The sequence below is a fragment of the Sturnus vulgaris genome, chromosome 1 (assembly GCF_052056855.1).
Source record: "Sturnus vulgaris isolate bStuVul1 chromosome 1, bStuVul1.hap1, whole genome shotgun sequence".
Taxonomy (NCBI): Eukaryota; Metazoa; Chordata; class Aves; order Passeriformes; family Sturnidae; genus Sturnus; species Sturnus vulgaris.
In genome coordinates this window covers 107199578-107218444 of record NC_142243.1, presented here as the reverse complement: position 1 = coordinate 107218444, position 18867 = coordinate 107199578, and the positions used below count along the sequence as shown (strand labels likewise).

Sequence of the window (18867 nt, the reverse complement as noted above, 5' to 3'; positions counted from 1 at the left end):
TGAGAGCTCCTAAAACTTATGAGATCCAAATTATACTCAGGGCTCTGACATGAATCAAGGGAGGAAGGAGAGGCAGGGAATAGCTCTTTTAATTAGCAGCATCTCTGGGGGATTTAAGAAGAGAAGGTGGTTTTGACAGGAGGCAGAAGCATACCATTTCTCAGATCTGCAGAACTGTGTTGTTCGGTATTTCACGTTGGAATCATAGCCAGGCACACCCCGCCCTCTTCACCTGCTATGCAAGAGTGCTGTTGAGCAGACCCGGCACACCGTAATGTGCATGAGAAGGAAAAAGAGTTCAAAAGGAAAACGCATGCTATCAACTAAGAGAGGGCATACCTTTGGTCACACCGTTGAAATAACAAGACTTGTGTACTCTTTTCCACCAGGAGCTCTGGAAGCCATCACAAGTCACAAGGGAATGGACTTGACAGCTAAGACGCACATTAGAGTTAACAAGGTTTGATTTGAAAAAAAAAAAACAAACAAAAAAACCAAGAGGAAAGTAAGAAAAGGACTGAGTTGTTCTGAATCAAATTGAGTCTCAAAAGCAAGCTAGGAGACTTGAGAAATATTTGTGAAAAAAGCAGCAAGAATTTACCAGCTCAACCTTTGGCAGCTCTTGCACTGCCCATAACAGAGGAAGGTGTTGACAGAACTTTTAAGCAGACACATCGCAGGAGTATTAGTGCTCCCCAGCCACCCATGTTGTCCTGGAGCAGTACTGCAGGCAGATTCGCCCCACAGTTACATTATTCTCTGTGATCCCTTTTGTGGATATTCTGCATACATAATGGCATCTTTCATCTGGAGCTCTAGAAGGCTTCCAGCACGTTGATTTAACCTCAAAGCATCAAGTGGTATTAATAGGCTGCTCCTACAAACAGGAAATCTTTGCAACAGATTAAAGGCAACTGGTACCTCTGAGCTACCAATATGGGCCTAAGTTTCAGAGCTCTCAACACTCGCAATTTTTTTTTTCATTTTCAAATGTAAATTTCTATTTCCAATGTGGGTTTGTTGCCCAACTTGTCATGACTTTTGTCAGAAAGAAGCTCCAAGGAAGTTTATGTTTCCATGAATCAGCAGTTTTTAATTTTTTAGAATATTTTTCAGTAACTTATAGTAAGCCTGAATCCATACTCTTCTTACACAGGTGGGAAATGTGAATAATCTCCCTGTACTTCACTAGAATTAACACAGTGTCCATTTACACAAAAGGAAGACACCAGATGACAAGTCCAGGTGGCACGAGACGAGATTGATCTCCTGCCTTCCTATGGGACAATAATTTTATTTTTGCTATTTTCTTTTCTTTCTGGAGGTGCTGCTTCAGACCTAGATGTCAGGAGCAAAGGGCTCCATCTGAGTTCCATTCATCTTATCTCCCAACACATCAAGCTTGGTGTAGCCCAAGGCAGTCCCTTTCTCACCTCCACATAAGGCCCTGCTGGCAACAAGTCACACAGCCCTGCTGCCTGCCATGGAGGAGTTTTTAACTCCTACATTTTGCTTATTTAAAAACAGCAGCAGCTTGGGCAGGATGCAGGATGCCACACACTGGCAAGACACTATGATCGCATGGCCTTTGAACCCTCTGCACCCTGCTGCTCTAGACATGAGCTCCCTGTGTGCCACTACCCACACACCACCTTCTCTCCCCTTCAGTGACTGCAGAACACTCTCCCAGCCTGCTCCTGTTACACCATCCCCTTTCCTCTTCTCATATCCAGTCTGGCCCATCCTCTCCCTCTCTCTATTAGCACCATACCTTTTGGCCAGGGATTTCCCAACCATCTATTCCTCCTCAGCCCTTACGAGAGCTATCTCTTCATCTTCCCTCCAAAGCAGTTTCCTTCCCCCTGCACCTTCCCTGTATTTTCTCCATTTTCTGTATTGAGATGGCAGGACCCAACTGTATGAGCGGGAGTCAGATCACTCAGGAGAATGGCACGTAGCTGAGGAAGGCAGTAAAATAGGTGGAAAATTCTGCCTTCCATTCTCTTTTCTATCCATCCACCCCTTTTGCTGTTCCAGTTTCTCCTCTTTGGTGAACACTAGCAACCTGCTTTGAAGGGAAACCCCTTCAAAGGGAGGAAGAAAAAGTCAGGGAAAAATAATACCAAACACAGCCTCTGACATGAAGCAGGTAAATTAGAGGTGGGGAAGGAAAAGGTGCCAACACACATACACACAAACACATCTACCCCCACACCCCTTCCCCATGGGGTTCTACTCAGAGGAAAACAATCATAAGGAAAACAAGCCTGAGCAAAGCATTTGGCTACTACAGGGACTTTTTTAATAGGGGAGAAGAATGGGGAGACACATGGTCTCTGCCAGGAAAAGATGAATAGGCAACCCTGGAAGAACAGGGACAAGGATTATTGCCCAGCTCTGGGAACTGATGCCTAAAACATTCTTGTGATTCCCTAATTGATTGGACATGGCATTCAAAATAGCACATAACAGAAAAGCAAGACACAAAAATGCTATCAAACTCAGCAAAAAGCCGTCTCAAGTCCAGCCAACGATGAATTAGCTGGGCACAGCACTTTGAAAAATGGCAAGTACTATAAAAGTACTAGCATTAATACAGCATTATTAAGAAGATACTTCTTAGCAGACAGGAGCTTGGCACTATCTGTCTAGACGGGCAGATGGGTTTGGAGTCAAACTGATTTTTTTTTCTTTTTTTTTTATTATTACCGTATCCACTTCCATTTATTAAAAGCAAACCATTCTGTCCATGACTCATGCAGCTTAACTTTCTGCATGGCAATGAAACAAAATTCTCATAATTAAGAATGATCACTGTGAACAGATGAAGGTAAGATTTAGAAATCAAACCAAATCTTCTATTTCTGTCTTCACTCAATACAAACATGATGCCCACTAATTGGCCAATATTACCATTGCCTTCAAATATGTCAGTAGTAAACCTTTAGATGAGCTATCCTTAAGTAGAACTCAGTGACACAGCAGGTTGTATTCATTCTTGACACTGGTTTACTGACCTCAGTGAAGAGATTTATTTGGTCTGTTGTCTGTAACTCTCACTCTGCCAGTCACTGCCAAATCCACCCCATTTTAAGACTACTGAAGGAACAATAAGTAAATTTGGCCCCGGTGCTTTGCAACTGAAATCCTGCCTATAGAAGATTTACTGCAATTAATTCAGCACTGCCCTTTGACCCTTTCATATCTGTGGGTACTTTCTGACTGAGAGCATTAACTGGATTATCAAGGATTATCTCCTGCTGCAGTTCTCCAGCCCTCTTTATGTACCAAAGGTAGCCACATTTTATGGATATGTGATGCTTTGGGATGTACCTGAGGCTGTGACCAAAACATACAAGAGTTAACTTTCAGAGAGAATAATGAACTGAAGCTTTTAATCACAGTTAAGATTTTAATTTTTGATTTATTTTGTTTACTCATAGTCATTAATACAGTTTAACTGTAGTCTGATTTAATATACACTGACTACAGGAAACCGACAATGCAATATGCAGTCAGTACAAATTTATTTTCGTTTCCGTAGGGTTCTTGAACAGCCCAACAATAAGAGAGGCAAGGACAACTCATTTTCCATTAGCAACTCTAGGACCACAAGCTTCCCAGATGGCAGCCATCTCTATGGAGGTCAACACAAGACTATTTTCTTTTACTGGGTTGCTTACTTCATTCTTTTCTATACTATTAAACCCAGGCTTGTATTTTAGTTATAAAACTATTTTAACTTTTCTATGTCTTTTCATCTAATTCAGAGAAGGTTTTAAGCTGAAGTTTACCTTAAGCATAAGCTAGAGTCTCACTGAGTCAAACAGGAATCAAAGCTCATATTTATGCAGAAATGCCATCCTGAATCATAACTGCCTTCTACCAATCCCATTTAAAATGCCTCTTCCTCATGACACCTATAATAAAATGACTTGCAGTGGCCAGGTTAATAGGCATAGCCCCCAACTGCTTTCATATCATTTGTCTTCATTAGCTGCAAGATTTACCAGGGAGGGAAGGCACTTTAATGAGTGTTTGCATAGTACCCAACACAGTTCAACTCTCATCTTAATGAAGGTTAATAGCAATTAAGGGAGGCAGTAGTAGGTTCTTGTTTAAAGTACAATGAATGCTTTTGTTCATCATCATACTAAAATGTTATTGGGAAAAGATAAACGGGCCTGCTCAAAATGGAACACGTTTATCCTTTATCTTTGCTGTCTTATATGCTAAGATGTCCCAGGTTGCTTTCTTCAACATTTGAAGGATTACTTTAGGCTCAAGGATTCCTTACAATTAAAACATTTCTGACCTGGCATGTCTAAACAAGAACTTTAGGTTTGCTGACTATCTTTCCTGTCAAGCTACTTCTCTCTGTTTTTATTCTCTCAGACTGACATGACAGTAGAAAAACTCAGTTTAGACAACCATATGTAAACTCACAGAAAGGGGAAGGGCTAGTGTTTTTATTTATCAAATATACTTCTTGAAGAAAACAACAACAAAGCAAAACCCCAATTTATGCACTGTAATTTCTTTGTCTCTACTTAGAAAAGTGCACAGTTGTTCCCAGTATGCTACCTCATCTTGCTCTTACATCTTTCCTTGCACAAAACTTTACAGCAGAAGTGGCTGCTCTTCACAAAACAAGGACCTGGGGCTGTGCCCAGTGGCTCCAAGCCCACCAAGCCAGATGTCATCCTTGTTCCTCACAGCCTATCCCTAGCCCAGTTTGCCACATTCTCCCAGTTAGGCATCTGCAATACCAACAGGAGAAATGTCTCCATCAATCCCACAATTTCCCAGCTGCTCCTTCCTACCTCCATCCCGCTCCTGCCCCTTTCACTTAGCCACTACAAATATTAATCAAGGCTGTGGGAAGAAGCAGGCAAACTCTTTCAAATTAGAACTGAAAATGGAGGAGAAACAATAAATCTGATCAATTCCTCACTATGCTTCCCTGTGAGATCTCATCAGTACAAGACTGAGGAGTGGGTGGTGTGGTGTGACATGAGCAGTGGAAATGACAGCAATATCACACCACTGCTTCTGTTGGGGGCTGTGCCAGCTTGTACTGGCATCAGATTATGATGTTTGGTATCAGACTGTATTTATGTGAGCAACTGGTCAAAATTATACCCCTATCCTTCAGCCCTCACCTCAGTGGGGTTCAGGAACCAGCCCACATCCAGCAAACAGCCTCTGGACACAGCCAGGAGCTCCTCCACCTGACATTTATAGCTGCTCAGACGCTTTCAAAATGCATTAAAACATGATCTGATTCAGATTACAGTTTAAGTCTCACATTGAATTCATGGGACACTGCCAGTAAAAACGAAGGTAGTGAAGAGACATTCATCTCTTCCTTCTGCTTCAACAGCTTACTCCCTCTGCAACTCGCTTTCACTATCAGTACTCAAAGGGAAAAATCAGGGGTTACTTACTGATCCAGGTTTCCTGTTTTTTCCTCTGCAAATATAGTGGCATACCTTAAAATGCCCTGTGTGCACTCAGCAAATTGTATATCAGGATAGAAAGCAGCAGAGGGTCACACTCCACTGTTTTCTTTCTAACTGAAATGCAGCCAGTTGCTAGCTGGACACAGACCTGCAAAACAATCCTGTGATATCTGCCTTGGGATCTCTGAAGGATAAATCCTCTTAATAGCATGAAAATGACACTATTACAGTTAGGGGGTGGGGAAAGGCAACACCAAAACAAGCCATCATCTTCAACTCAACGCTTTAAACTAAACAAATTTCACTCACCCAAATGACAAATGCTATGTGTCTGTCCCCTAGGCACTGAAAAATAGCCAGAAAGGCATCTCAGCCTCTCACCTTATGAAAAGCTTTTTACACTTTCCAAATAACGAGCATCATGAACAACCTCTCACTGTGCAAATGTTTAATTTATCACACATCCCTTGAAACAATAATTTTAGGACTGGGTTTACTTGGTCACCACCAGGCACTGCTCCCAGTCAGCCTGTGTGCAAACATCTGTCCAGCTGCTCCCATAGAAACACATGCACGGCCCAAAGTTGCCAAGCAACATCCTCGATGCCTTAAGCATCAGGCCAGCTTGCCTGCTTCAAAAAAGTTACTCGGAAAAATAGGCTGATAGGAATGCACAAACTTACATAAGGATCCTGCATTTAGAAGAAGAGATGCTCTGCTGCTTTCCCAGAAAATTTCTGGGTGCACAATTTGCTATTGGTAGAAAAGTAAACGTAGTAATTTTCCTGTTGTCGCCTTCAAAAAAAAAAACCCCAAAGAAACAACAACAACAAAAAACCAAACCAACCAACCAACCAACCAACCAAACAAAAAACCAACAAACCCCCCCCCCCCCCCCCCAAAAAATAAAACGAACAAAAAAAAATATCAACCAACCAAAACCAACAAAACTACCCCTGCAACTTGTGTGCTGAAGTTTTTAAGGTTTCTAAACTCAAAACTAAACAAATATTCAGGTTGAAAAATCTATTTGCTGGGCAAAACCACACTAAGGACACACTGCCTTTCCATTCCTTACCCAAGTCCAGGAACAAGCAAGCATGTCTCCTGTGTACCTGAAAGTTGACACAGCACCACTGGTGACAGTTAAAGTCAAGCACATGTCAGGAGTTTCAAAACACATAATTAAAATAATGTATTTACAAAGAGCCCGTGAACTGATAGTCCCAAGCTACAGTCTCCTCCACATTTGAACTCATTTTGCTCAAACTTTAATCAAATTATTTCCAAGGCCCTCCTTAACACACCAGTCAGAGTAGCCAAGCACTTGAACCTTTCAGGGTTTTAAAGTAGCTTCTCTCTCAAAACAAAGTAACAAACAGAAAAAGTGGGACTGGAATCTTTGTTTCAAGATAAAATGATGTCAGTAGTGTCAGGGCTTAAAAACAAGTCTGGTCCTCAGTTTCCCAACTTGTCTGCTCTACTCTTATGAGACCATGGTGATGGATTGCATCAATCTGCACTTTGGTATCTTGACCCATCTGCTGTTAGGACAAATTTGCAATTGCCGTTGCACCTGTTAATATGCACCATGAGCAGTCCTTTCTCCACCAAAGTAACCTGACCTTGCTGATGCTTGAGGTGCCAGACAAGGGCAATAAGGCAGGAAAAGCAGAATTTTCAGTTTATGACATTGTTTTCTCCTGAGAAGACACGCAGTGTAAGACAATGAAACCTAAAAATATTTTCTCAAAGGAAAAACACAGTGGCACTGATGAAAAGCATTACATTTACACAATATGCAGTGCACAGTTGTTGCCTTTGCAATTGCAAGAAAATTCTATAATTCAATTAGTTTGGAATAAAATGTCCCAAACCTCTCAAATTCTGACTTTTTTATTAAGTCCATTCCTGGAGGTTTGGGCCATTTTACCGCTATTTGTACAATAGCTAATCTATAGTCTAAGAGTTATTTTTGGCAGAAGAAAGAAGCTACGAAGAAACACAAGCAAGCCAGATAAATGAACTCATAAAACAGCCTTCAGAGGCTTCAGATGACTTCAATGAGTCGCTCTCCTATCTTCCTTTCACATTCTGGGGAGAAAAATTGGAAAGATGAAAATGAAGTATGGGAAAAGGTCGGATTCATAAGGTTTTATTACTGCTGCTAGTCCTCTACACCCCACCAAGCTCAGTGCTCTGTGCCCCTCTGGATCTTTCTGCAAGGCTGAGGGAGCATATGCCCTGGCTGTGTGCATGCTGACAGGCAGCCCTGCTCACGCTGATCGTCTGTCACAACAGACGCTGCCATTGCCAGACAGGACACCTGCCTGCTAGGGCCACACTGGGCCCAGCCCACTCCAAAACAAAACGTGTCCCTTAGAGAGAGGGGCAAGCTCTGCTCCTCTAGGCCGTCCATCCTAGACCACCATGGCTACACCACCATCACCACTCTTTATTTGTCAAACCAGTGCACAGGGTGGATTTGAATGCTCAGCATCAAAGATGCTGTGGCAGTGTCTTGTGGTGCAGAGCCTCCACATCTCTCGCTGTGCCAGCCACCCTCTGCTTTGCATTAAGCAACACCAAGTCTTGCTTCATTTTCCTTTGTGGGGGATTCTGCCACGCTTTGAAGGAACCTGAAAGTGATTATACAGACGAATGATGAAACATGAGCTCTTGTTCTCATGTTCCACTCAAGCAAAAAGGCAGGAGATAGAGTGACTTATTCTTGGAGAACTCAGCCTTGAGTATCCACCACAATTGTGGCAATGCATTTCTTGGGGTGCAAGAGTGCCAAACTGCTTCAGAGAGCAAGATCATTTTTGTGTAGTACTCTGAAATTATCTTCAAAAATAAAGTGCTCTTATGTAATCAGTAAATTCCTCACTGGCAGGTTTTTAGTTTGTTTTCCTTTCCCCTATTTTTAGTGAGTAGCAAATAAAAATAATAATAACAACAGAAATAATAATAATTTTAAGCCCTAACTTTTAATGACCAGTTCTTGGAATAACATGACAAAATGTCAAGTCTTTGAGAGAAATAAATTTTCTATACACCAAAAAACCATGAAATCAAATACTCTGACGTATGTCCACTACGATGATTAAAGTAAGTACTTCTCAAGTCAAATTCACCAATGATGAATTCACAAAGTAAAGCAAATTTTTTTTTTTTTGTAATTGACTGTGATCTTGAAATGCATGTGAATTATAAGGTCTCTTGCAAAAGCTGCATCATCAATGTGGATATTTTTTTCACTTACCTTCTTCAAAGCCTCTTTAAAGATAAAATTATATTCCCTATTATTTATGATTTTATTTAGGCTAATCAAATAAAATATTCGCATTGCAACTTCCCAGACATCCCATTATGTGATGTGTCTAAAGTTTGTATAGACTTCATCAGTCAACGAACGTAGCAAAGCAATGCTCACCAGGAAATTACAGCATCTGAAAAACTCACCATAAAACAGCAGTTACAATGCATTATGCACATGCAAACTGAGCTATTATGGTAAGATAATGTAGTATGTTACATCTTACTTTCTATCTTTGAAGTCCTTAATACCCTTAGCTTCCCTACCATGAGTACAGTAACTGCTCTTGACCACTTGTTGTTACCTCTTTCAGTGCCTGAAACCTATAAAACACTTGAATTGTGTAAGGAAAAGTTAAGCTATTTTTGCTAACTTACAAAAGAAAAATAAAGCTATGAAAAATAGAGATATTTTTGAAATGTCTACACCAGTGTAAGACTAAGTTAAAGAATAAGGAATATTTTTGGTACAGTTTACTTAGCCCACAGAAAGCAGTTATAGCTGTGCTTAGGCATTCACAAATATTTGAGAGCTTTACATATGGGGAACAACTGTGTACAGAAATGTCACATTTGAAGCCGAGTGAGAGAGAGAAACAGCAGCTACTTGTAACCATGCAGCCAGCACTGAACTTGCACAAGCCCGGAGAGCACCTCGACCTTCTGGAAACCTGTAGTGGGTGCTCATCTCCAGAACTCAAGATCAAGGGGGCTGGAGAGGTGAAGAACACAGCCTGGGTACCTGAGCATGACTCCAGGGGATACCAGGATCACAAAGCAGGAAGACTGCATCTTAAGTACTGGGATGTGATCAACCTGGTTTGTCATGAAGGACCAACAATGAATCTGACCCAAGAAAACTAGATTCTGTGGAACAGATGAGATGAAAATACTAACAGGTGGAGCAGATTAAAACCAGCCTGATTTTTTTAACCAGAGAAGGTACTTTGAAAGCATTACAATGTAGCAAGAATAGAATTTTCAACTGTATTGTATACTCTCTTTCACAAATTTTCAATGTTCTTATATTTGTTTCTATACCAGGTTCTCTTTATACACATATATTAGGGGAAATAAAAATATACCAGGCCTTTTTCATAATTTCAATTCCCTCTTCTTCCTCCTACCCATTTCTTTGCACTTTCACTTTGCTTAAGCCTTATGGTTCCAAAGAGCAGTAAAGTAACTCGTGGAAGGGAAGCTAATGTTGTAATAGCTACTCAAATGAGAAAATTAAACATGGAAAGGAGAGGTGGTATGAATCATGCTGAGTCATGTGACATTCCTTAAATCACAACAAAGAAAAGTTTTAATTTTTTTTTTTAGTTAATAATAGCATTGTAAATCTCAGATTCCTTTGTAGACAGCCAATATTTGGAACCTGCTCTTATCCAGGCTTCTTATACCTCTACAGACTATAATTTTCCTTACTTTTTGTAGTGTTCATTGTACTCTGATGAAGTTTACTTTCTAGCATAGAAGAAAATCAAACTAATCATGGCTATGAGAAAGAGAAAAAAAACAATTCTGTCCAAGTGTTCACTCTTACACTGAAAATGCATCTACCTCTTCTAACATGTATTATGTTTTCTAGTAAGTGATTTCATGAAGTGCCATCCTCAAGTTATTCTAAACAATAGAAGGATCTTAGGAAAATTTTCTTAACTGAAAAAGATGACAAGCACTGGAACAGGCTGTCCAGTGAAGCTGTGGAATCACCATCCCTGTAAGTGTTAAAGAAAACATGTAGATGTGGGACTTAGAGATATGGTTTAGTGGTGGATCTGGCAGAGCTGCGTTATTGGTTGGATCCAATGGTCTTAGAGGTGTTTCCCAATCTTAATGATTCTATGATTTTCAAGACCAGAATCAGAGCAAGCAGGTTGCTTAAAGAGGTTTCAAATCTGATTTGAAAGCTGCACTGACTCCGAGCACGTTGGCGAGAGGAAAGGAGGGGTCAGACAGAGGCAGCCCTGCTTCCTCCATACCATTTCCTACTGCACACTCTGCTCTCTGGCAGCAGCCAGGAATTATATGGGACATCACAGGATGGCTTCTCTGCCTGAACAGTTGGGTTGTTTATAAAACTATGAATTAAGGCAGCATTATAAACCACACAAAGAAGCCGCCTCCCTGCTTGTTTGCACGTGGGTTACCCATCGGCACTACTGACTGGCTTTATCTCAACACATTCTTTTCCAAACAAGCCACTGAGAAACAACAGAGACTTTCTAAACCTCTGTTTGAAAATCTTATCACTCACTCAACAAACAGACTATCAGGAGTCCCACAAGTACAGCACAGGTGGAAAAAAAAATAAAGTCGGTTCCATCCATACTATCTGCTGCAGTAGCTTTGCACAAGCAAACGTGATATTCCCCCCTGCAACAAAGAGGTCTGATCTCAACAGTTCAGTGGGTGAAGCCCTCACCATTGACAAGGATGGGGAAACTCCTCAGTTTAATGATGCAAGGGTGCCCCTGCCCTGTGCAGTCTGATATTCCTGGTGGCCAAGCCCAACAAAACCAACAGAAATAGAGTGTCAGAAAGAAACAGTGCATTGTCTGACTGCTCTGTTTCACAAATTAGACAAAGACAATTTTAATAGCTTTTGCACAGCTTTGACTCAATTCCTTTATTTGCATTTTGTCCAAGAGGAGCAATGCTGTATTTGTTGAGAATTTTTTTAAATACTTTTTTTCTAAATAAATGAAAAGAGTACATTCAAGAGAAACAGCTACATTATGCTTAGCAATGAACTAATTATTACAAAATATACACTAATCTCAAAAGAATTCTAGCCTACTATTTAGCCCATTTGATAATTCAATTCAAATACAGACAATATTTGAAAATTACACAAACACACTTGCACGTAAAAAGACAGCAACTGTGTTTAATATAGACAATTAGTGCAATTACAATAATTTCTCGTCCAAGTTATGTGTGCAGTTGATTCTGCGTGCATCTCTCAGCATTAGACCTGCTGGACTCCCCCGCTCCTCCCGCAGCACATGAAGGTCAGCTGCTTTTAATGCCGGAAATTTAGTGAAACAGCTTGGTTTGTTATTGCATTGGAACTGGTTTTAGTCAGGGCAGCTCGCAGCTAAATGGCAGGCAGAACAAGCAAATTCAATTAAAATAGCTCTGAGGCAAAAAGGAGATGAGTGTATTAGGAAAATATAAATGGGATTAAATGGGTGCTACAAGAGCACGACCAGCCCACATCAAAACCCTGTCTTTCCCTCTTTCATAGCCATGTTTATCTCTAACAATGAAGAATATTTTAAAATAGGTTGCTCCATTTCACAACTTTATCTTATCTTGGCATGTAGCAAGCAGGCACAGAAGAGCCAGGTTTTCACCAATCCTGCCACACCAATCCTTCCCTGTGTAGGAGAACTTTCCAAAACAGTCTGGAGTATCCCTCTTTCCCAAGCTTATTTTTTGTCCCTCACTAGAGAGAGAAAGCACACAGAGCATCCTCTCTGCATGATGCCAGGCTGAGCACAGACAGGACATGAGCTGCCACCAACCTCTGAGTGAAGAGGAGGGGAAGAGCAAGGCACAGCCCTCACAGCTCCAGGGCTGCTCTGCCAGGAACTTCAGAAATTAGCCTGAAAGTTATTCAGGCCAGCAGAAACATTGCCAATATTCACAGATTGACACAAATGCTCACAGAATCTTTTTTTTTTTTTTTTTTTCCCTGGCTTTAAATCATTGCAAGACTTTGCTCTACGTGTGATCAAGGGTAGTATAACATTTTCTTGGACTCACAGCTCAGGATGGGAGTAGTTTGGGGCCTGTTCTCTAGAGCTCACTTTAATCTAAAGAGCCCTAGAGAAGAACTTCACATGTGAACTGTGCAGCCTCCCCAAGAGCCTTGTCTTCTGTTCTAGGGCTCATCCACGACTTGCTTTGTAATTACTTAATGAAATTCCTTCCCTTCGTCATTGCTTGTGGCACCACTTTTATTTCCCAGCTGCACAAAACTATCTAGATAAGGGAGAATCAAACCCTTTTTAGTCTCACCAGATATCAGAGAGTCCTACATCATACAGAAGAGCAGCAGGAATAAAAGTAACATTTTATATTCAACTACTTCTGTGTCTCTCAGTGACAGTCTCTCTTATTTTTTAATTTTTAAATCAACTGCATATGTGTTTGCATAACATCTACCCTAGACCCTAACAAAAATTTGTTTTCAATGGGTCTCTGTTGCCATAATAGCTGTGATGTGCAGCTACATCCTTCTGCACCAGCACTGGATCAGATACCAGGACTCATCCAAATTACCAATTCGGTCTGTTTCTGTGACTGCCACAAGTTTAAAAAAAAGTCATCAAAGCAATGTTCAAGTAATGCACATTACACAAGTTCAACCTCAAAGTTTTACTTCTCAGAGCTAACTAAAACCAGGCGTTTTCTGAACTAATGTGAGTCAAACAAAGTTGTTTGTGGTTGTTGTTTTGCTGGATTTTTTTTTCCTTTTTTTCTTTTCTTAGCAACAAAGTAACGGTTCTTCAAGCACAAATGTTTTATTTTCTCAAACCTGGCCAAATTTTCCTTGCGGTTTACATGATAGCCTTAATAATCAGTAAACTAACGAACTAGGGATGAAGACAGAAATCAGACATTCTGCCCTTAGTACCATCTACTACTAGGGCCACTTTTTAAAGAAAGATAAAATATTTTTCTCCTGTATTTTAGTTTTCCCTCACACCCAATTTATTTCACAGTTTTAGTGATCCCTTTCAGATGTCAGTATGAAAACTGCACATAATGCACATAAACAATCATCAATATACATAAAGCCACTTTATTAATTCTTCTCTTGTAGCATCTCAGAACTCCAGGCAGTGAAAAGAGCTAAAGCACACTATAACCTTTACACATCAACAACAGGTAACCCTTGCTTTACACAGCCACGATTAAGACTAGAAACAGTACTAAAGTGAAATTATTTTGAAACGAAACCCCCTTTTCACAGTGAATCCCAGCAATTTAACATTTCTTACAAGTAATTATGTTTATGTTGTGTCTAGAGCAAGTGTAACTTGGCAGGAGTGCAACACTCAGCAGACAGATATGGCAGCGGGAGAAAAGATAGCAACTCTAAAAATAAAGGATCCAACAGTATCACAAGCAGGAGCCAAAATTCAGAAGAAATATGTATTCACTGTCAGTGAGGTTAAAGAACTGTTGGAAACCCGTGCAGGAGAACAGTCCACTCAGCCTCTGAAAAACAATTTTACCTTTTCTTTAAGTACACTGTATAAGACAACCTAGACTTCTCCTTTTATATCAATAATGCTGAGTAATGCAAGCAGACTGAGAAACTTCAGAGAAATCATTAGGGCCAATGCTTGCAACAAAAAATAGATTGACAAAACTAATAGGAGCACAATTTTATAGGTAAAATTATCCACCAGAATACATTAGCATTATGCAAGTCAATACTTGGAAATGGCAGAATTAAGTTGCCTTCTACTGCTGCACTATGTTCAACTTTCCTCTTTCTTCTTTTTTTGTTGGCCAGGAAGGAACTGCTGCCTTATCCAGTGGAAAAGGTAAAGAGTATTTAAGGAATTGAATCATGAAGACAGTTATCAATTTCCTTGCTTTTTTACTTGCCTTCCTGCGGTGCTTAACACTGATAAACGAGCACTGCAAGAATAGCCATCAATACTGATAATCGCCATCCTTCCAGCCACATTTTCTATATAGGGGACTGGGCCACACACATTAATGTCAAAAGCATCCATCAGTTTGGGATGCCCAAGTGGTGCCACCCAGGCAAGATCATTTACACCACGTGGTATCTTCTAGCACAATCCTAATACTTCTCAGCTACAGCTCATCATTTTTGTGCTGAGATTCTCAAATCACAGCTCAAACCTCAGGAAGGGGAAAATTCAGAGAATTGACATAGCCTCACTAGGGAACTTCCAGGTAATGGACAGGACTGAATGGATCTGTCCAGTCCAGCCTGCTACTTCATCACCCCCATGGCCTTGCCCTATTTATTGCAGCCTTTCTGCAAAATATAAACAGGAGGCTGGCCAGCTTCTGAGCACACCACTAAACAAGTCCTACCTAGGACAAAGCAAAGATATCACTCTCTAGTCCCTTCCCCTGACTTGTTTCTGTCCTGCTTCCTTCTTTTCCCCTACTTTCTGATCTTCATCTCACTCTCTACTCGAAGGTTTCTCTTCCATCCATCCCTAGTCTTTACCAACTTGAACTCAAATCCTCACTGAACATAAAGTTTTTGTGCACAACTTCACTCAGTAAGGCCTTGCCAAAAAGCCATGCAGCCTGCCAAGCTAAAAGGCTTTGCCTGAAAGCACAAGAACAACAGAACTTTTGAGAGAGAACAGAAAAAATTCCTAATACAGGTAAAACAATATATTATCCTTTCATACCTGAAAACAAATGTAAGATAATTTTGGCTTGGGAAAAAACCCAAATCCTATCTCTTCCCCTCCAGATGAGGTATACACTCCTTATAAAAGAGTTAGCTGAAGTATTTCCAATCAGCAGTAATTACGGGTTGAAAAATACTTTCCATGAGAAACACCTGACTAGAATAAAAAATGCTAAATGCATGAAAAAAAATGCTAATAACATGATGAAAATCAAAAGAGTTCAAAAAAGCATAGGATTTTAATTGAATCATCAAATAATTACGACTAGAAGTGGCCTTAAAATCATTGTCCTATCTCCTTACTGAAAGCAAGGTTAACTTGAAAGTTAGATCAGACTGCTCAAGCCTTTGCTCTGTCAAGTTCTGAATATCTTCAAGGATGAAGACTGAATATTCTCTGGGCAACGTGTGCTGATATGACCATCTTTACCATGAAACTTGGTTTTTTACACCTAGCAGGAAATCCTGCTGCTTCTGTACACTTTCAGGATGAGGCTGATCCTCCTGATTTATAAAACATTCCTAAGATTCCCCTTTGATTAATTTCTTTCTAGTATACATAAGGTCACATTTTCTACCTCTCTTGATCCGTCATTTCATTCTTCAGCCTCCTTTCTATGTAGGTAACCTTCATTCTGAAAATAAAAGCCTTTCTTCCATGGGAGCAGGACCCAAAACTGGGCACAAGACTCCAGATATAACCTGTCTTTGGCTGACTAGAGAGGACTTCTCTCGACATTCCATCTGTGCTCTTTCTTAACCATGGACATGGTTTAGTGGAAGACTTGGCAGTGTTATGCTTATGGCTGGACTTAATAATCTAAAGGATCTTTTCCAGCCTAGATGATTTTATGATCTGTGACTGTGTTGTTGCCCTTCACTGTTAACTTACATTCAGCTTGCCCACCAAAAAGACTCATAGGTCCTTTCCTGCAGTCCTGTTACTGAGGCAGCCATCCCCCAGCCAGTGCTTACTCCCTCCTAGATACAGTTCTCTGTATTTTTCTTTGCTGAGCATCACAGGGTTCCTTCTCGATCCATTAGTGCAGTTTTTTTGGCTCTCCCTAACTCCTAAAATTTCCAGTTCTTTGCATGGCACTGTGAATGGGAATCACACTCACCAAGGGAAAAGTCTTTGGACCATAGAGTCACCTGGCAGGATGGCCCATCCAGATCTGGATCCTAGCACACCTCTTAATAGCTCGTGTCCAAGCCTAGGTTTGAGACCCTCCTGCTCAGTCAGGGAACCCCTCACTGCCCATTGCTCTCAAAGGCAGTCCCATTAATGCAGGGCAAACTCTGCAGGTTCATGAAGCCTTCATTAGAAAAGGTCCCCCAAACCACTTCCCACAGAAGGAACAGGATATGTTTCTTCCATCATCACTTCTGGAAATACTGATTACCCTCATCTGCAGGCAGAACACAAACTAGGAAGCACTAAACCACATGTGCAACAAGAAGAAATTATGGATCTTTTGGGGAACAAGATGAAGGATATAGAATTGACAGGTTTCTTTTCTTTTCCCCACTCTGAGAAGAGTATGAAGCTGATGGATGATTTTTTTTAAGGAACATACTGTTAAAAAATGTTGGCAACATATTATTGACCTCTAGGGTCTACTTAATCAATTAAAATGTCTGTGTCTGAAAGAATCAAATTAATATTAGACACAAAAGTTGAAGAAAAAGCAGGAAGCTGGAAAAAGGAATAGGTTTAGCTGATTCATCCCTCTGAGATTCTTGTTTAATTACACTTTGCCCACAATGGAGAACGAATTGTTTTTCAAGCATAAAGTTCATGGAAGGTAAATCCATCCATCGCCCCTGCAGCAATGTACTGAAGGTAGGATGTTGTGTTCCTACAATATTTAATTGACCCAGTAAGTGATGTGACTGGCTTCTCCCTAGACCCAGTGTATGGCCCCACACCAAAGAGCTGATGGTGATCTCAGCTGGGATGTAATCACCTCCCACACCCAGGGCATTGCAGTTGTACTGCTTGTCTGACAAAATACTTTAACAGTGTCCCTGCTGTGGCCAGCTTTGCTTCCTCATCCTCTGCCCCTTCCCAAACTATTAAAGCACCATGTGCTACATGCCTAGGGGGTTTTTGGTGTGATTGCATTTGGTATCTCGCCCTCTGCTAGAATGGTCTGAGGAGGGCTGCTACAACAGCACATGAACGTCACGATTTGTACTCAGCCAGATGTTTCTACTGTGGAAAAAAATTAAAAGTTGCTGTTTGCTAGCAGTTCAGCTCCACTTGTGGTTACCAGATTGGATGTCAGGGTCAAAAACTAGATGTGAAAAACACAGATCTGATGCTCTCCGTAGGAAGCCAGTTTCTCATCTGTCCCAACCTGGCACAGCTCCACATTGGCAGCCTGGCTCCCAGTGTAAATGGGCTATAAACATGGTCTTTTCTTTATCTGAGAGGCTTGGGGTATCTTAAATGTGACAGTCACTGAATGAAACCTTACTCTGAAGTTTAGAGGCAAATTATTGAACTGACTTGTTAAATTACATTTCATTAGCTGTAGGAACATTACAATTTCAGCCTTTGTTATTTGAGCCTTCAATTTGATTTTGTCAAGACTCTTTTCCTGCACAATTTTCTAAAGCAAATTATTCTGAAAGGTTGTGCAAATGGCATAAAGAGCAGCAATAGAGTAATGACTTTCTAAGCAATAGCCAGGGGTGGTGGGAGTTCTTTTTTTTTTTTAATTGCAAAACAAAAGTTTTCTAAGATTTCTCAGATCAACAGTTCTCAATGACTTCATATTGTCAAGCCAAAGGTGTAAACCCCAAGGAGCATGGCAATGTGAGAGCTTTGCACTCCTGTTTGTGAGTAGCCTCAGTCAGCTGAGATTTGATATGCATCACAGCAAAAGAATTGCCAGCTGCCAGCAGAAAAGGAAAAGAACTGGAAAACTAAGTTTGAATTACTTTTGTAATTCATCAGGTAGGTATTAAGGAAAAGAAAAGAAGAATGACTGATTCAAAGCCTGTAAGGAATTACTAGGTTTAAATTTACCTCTGGAGAGAATGAAATCACATCTGGAGCTCATTAACTTTTTCCACAGAAGCAGAGCATATTCACTTGTGAAATCTTAAACAGCATGAAATGATAGACATGTAAAATAAAATTTTTAAAAAAATAGATTCTAATAAAAGATGTTGAAAATAACAGCTTTAGGCATCATAAAGACTGTGGTCCTACAGAAGTTATTAAAAATTTTATCAGAGTTTATTCACTTCCTAATATTATTCTGCATATTCTCATATATGATCAAGTTTTGTTTTCTGCTGAACTTGAGAAGAGCAGCCCCATGACAGTTTTAAGCTGTAGGTACTAAAACTGGCTGATGAACTTCAAGACCATGCTCTGAGCACAGCCTTGGCTTAGGAAGTTTTCAAGAACAAGAAGAAATGCAGCCACTGAACTAACACGTGATATTTTGGATCACATTACTTATTACCAAGGATAAAAAAGATTTGCATTTGCTTTTGGGTCACTTCAGAGAATAATTCAAAGAAACAGGCTCAGGTTTCAAAAGCACTATACTTAGGGAACCTTATCCAAGAGCTTTTTGCTGCTGCAATCATATGTGACATCAGAGAAGGTTCTGAAGCTCCATCCTTGTGAACACCACTCAGAAA

The 18867-nt window shown here is 40.4% G+C and overlaps 1 protein-coding gene across 4 annotated transcripts in view; it reads right to left on the bottom strand.

Moving 5' to 3' along the window:
- Positions 1-18867, bottom strand: part of EPB41L3 (erythrocyte membrane protein band 4.1 like 3) — a 141047-nt gene that overhangs the window by 95928 nt on the left and 26252 nt on the right. The gene's annotated exons all lie outside the window — the stretch shown is intronic.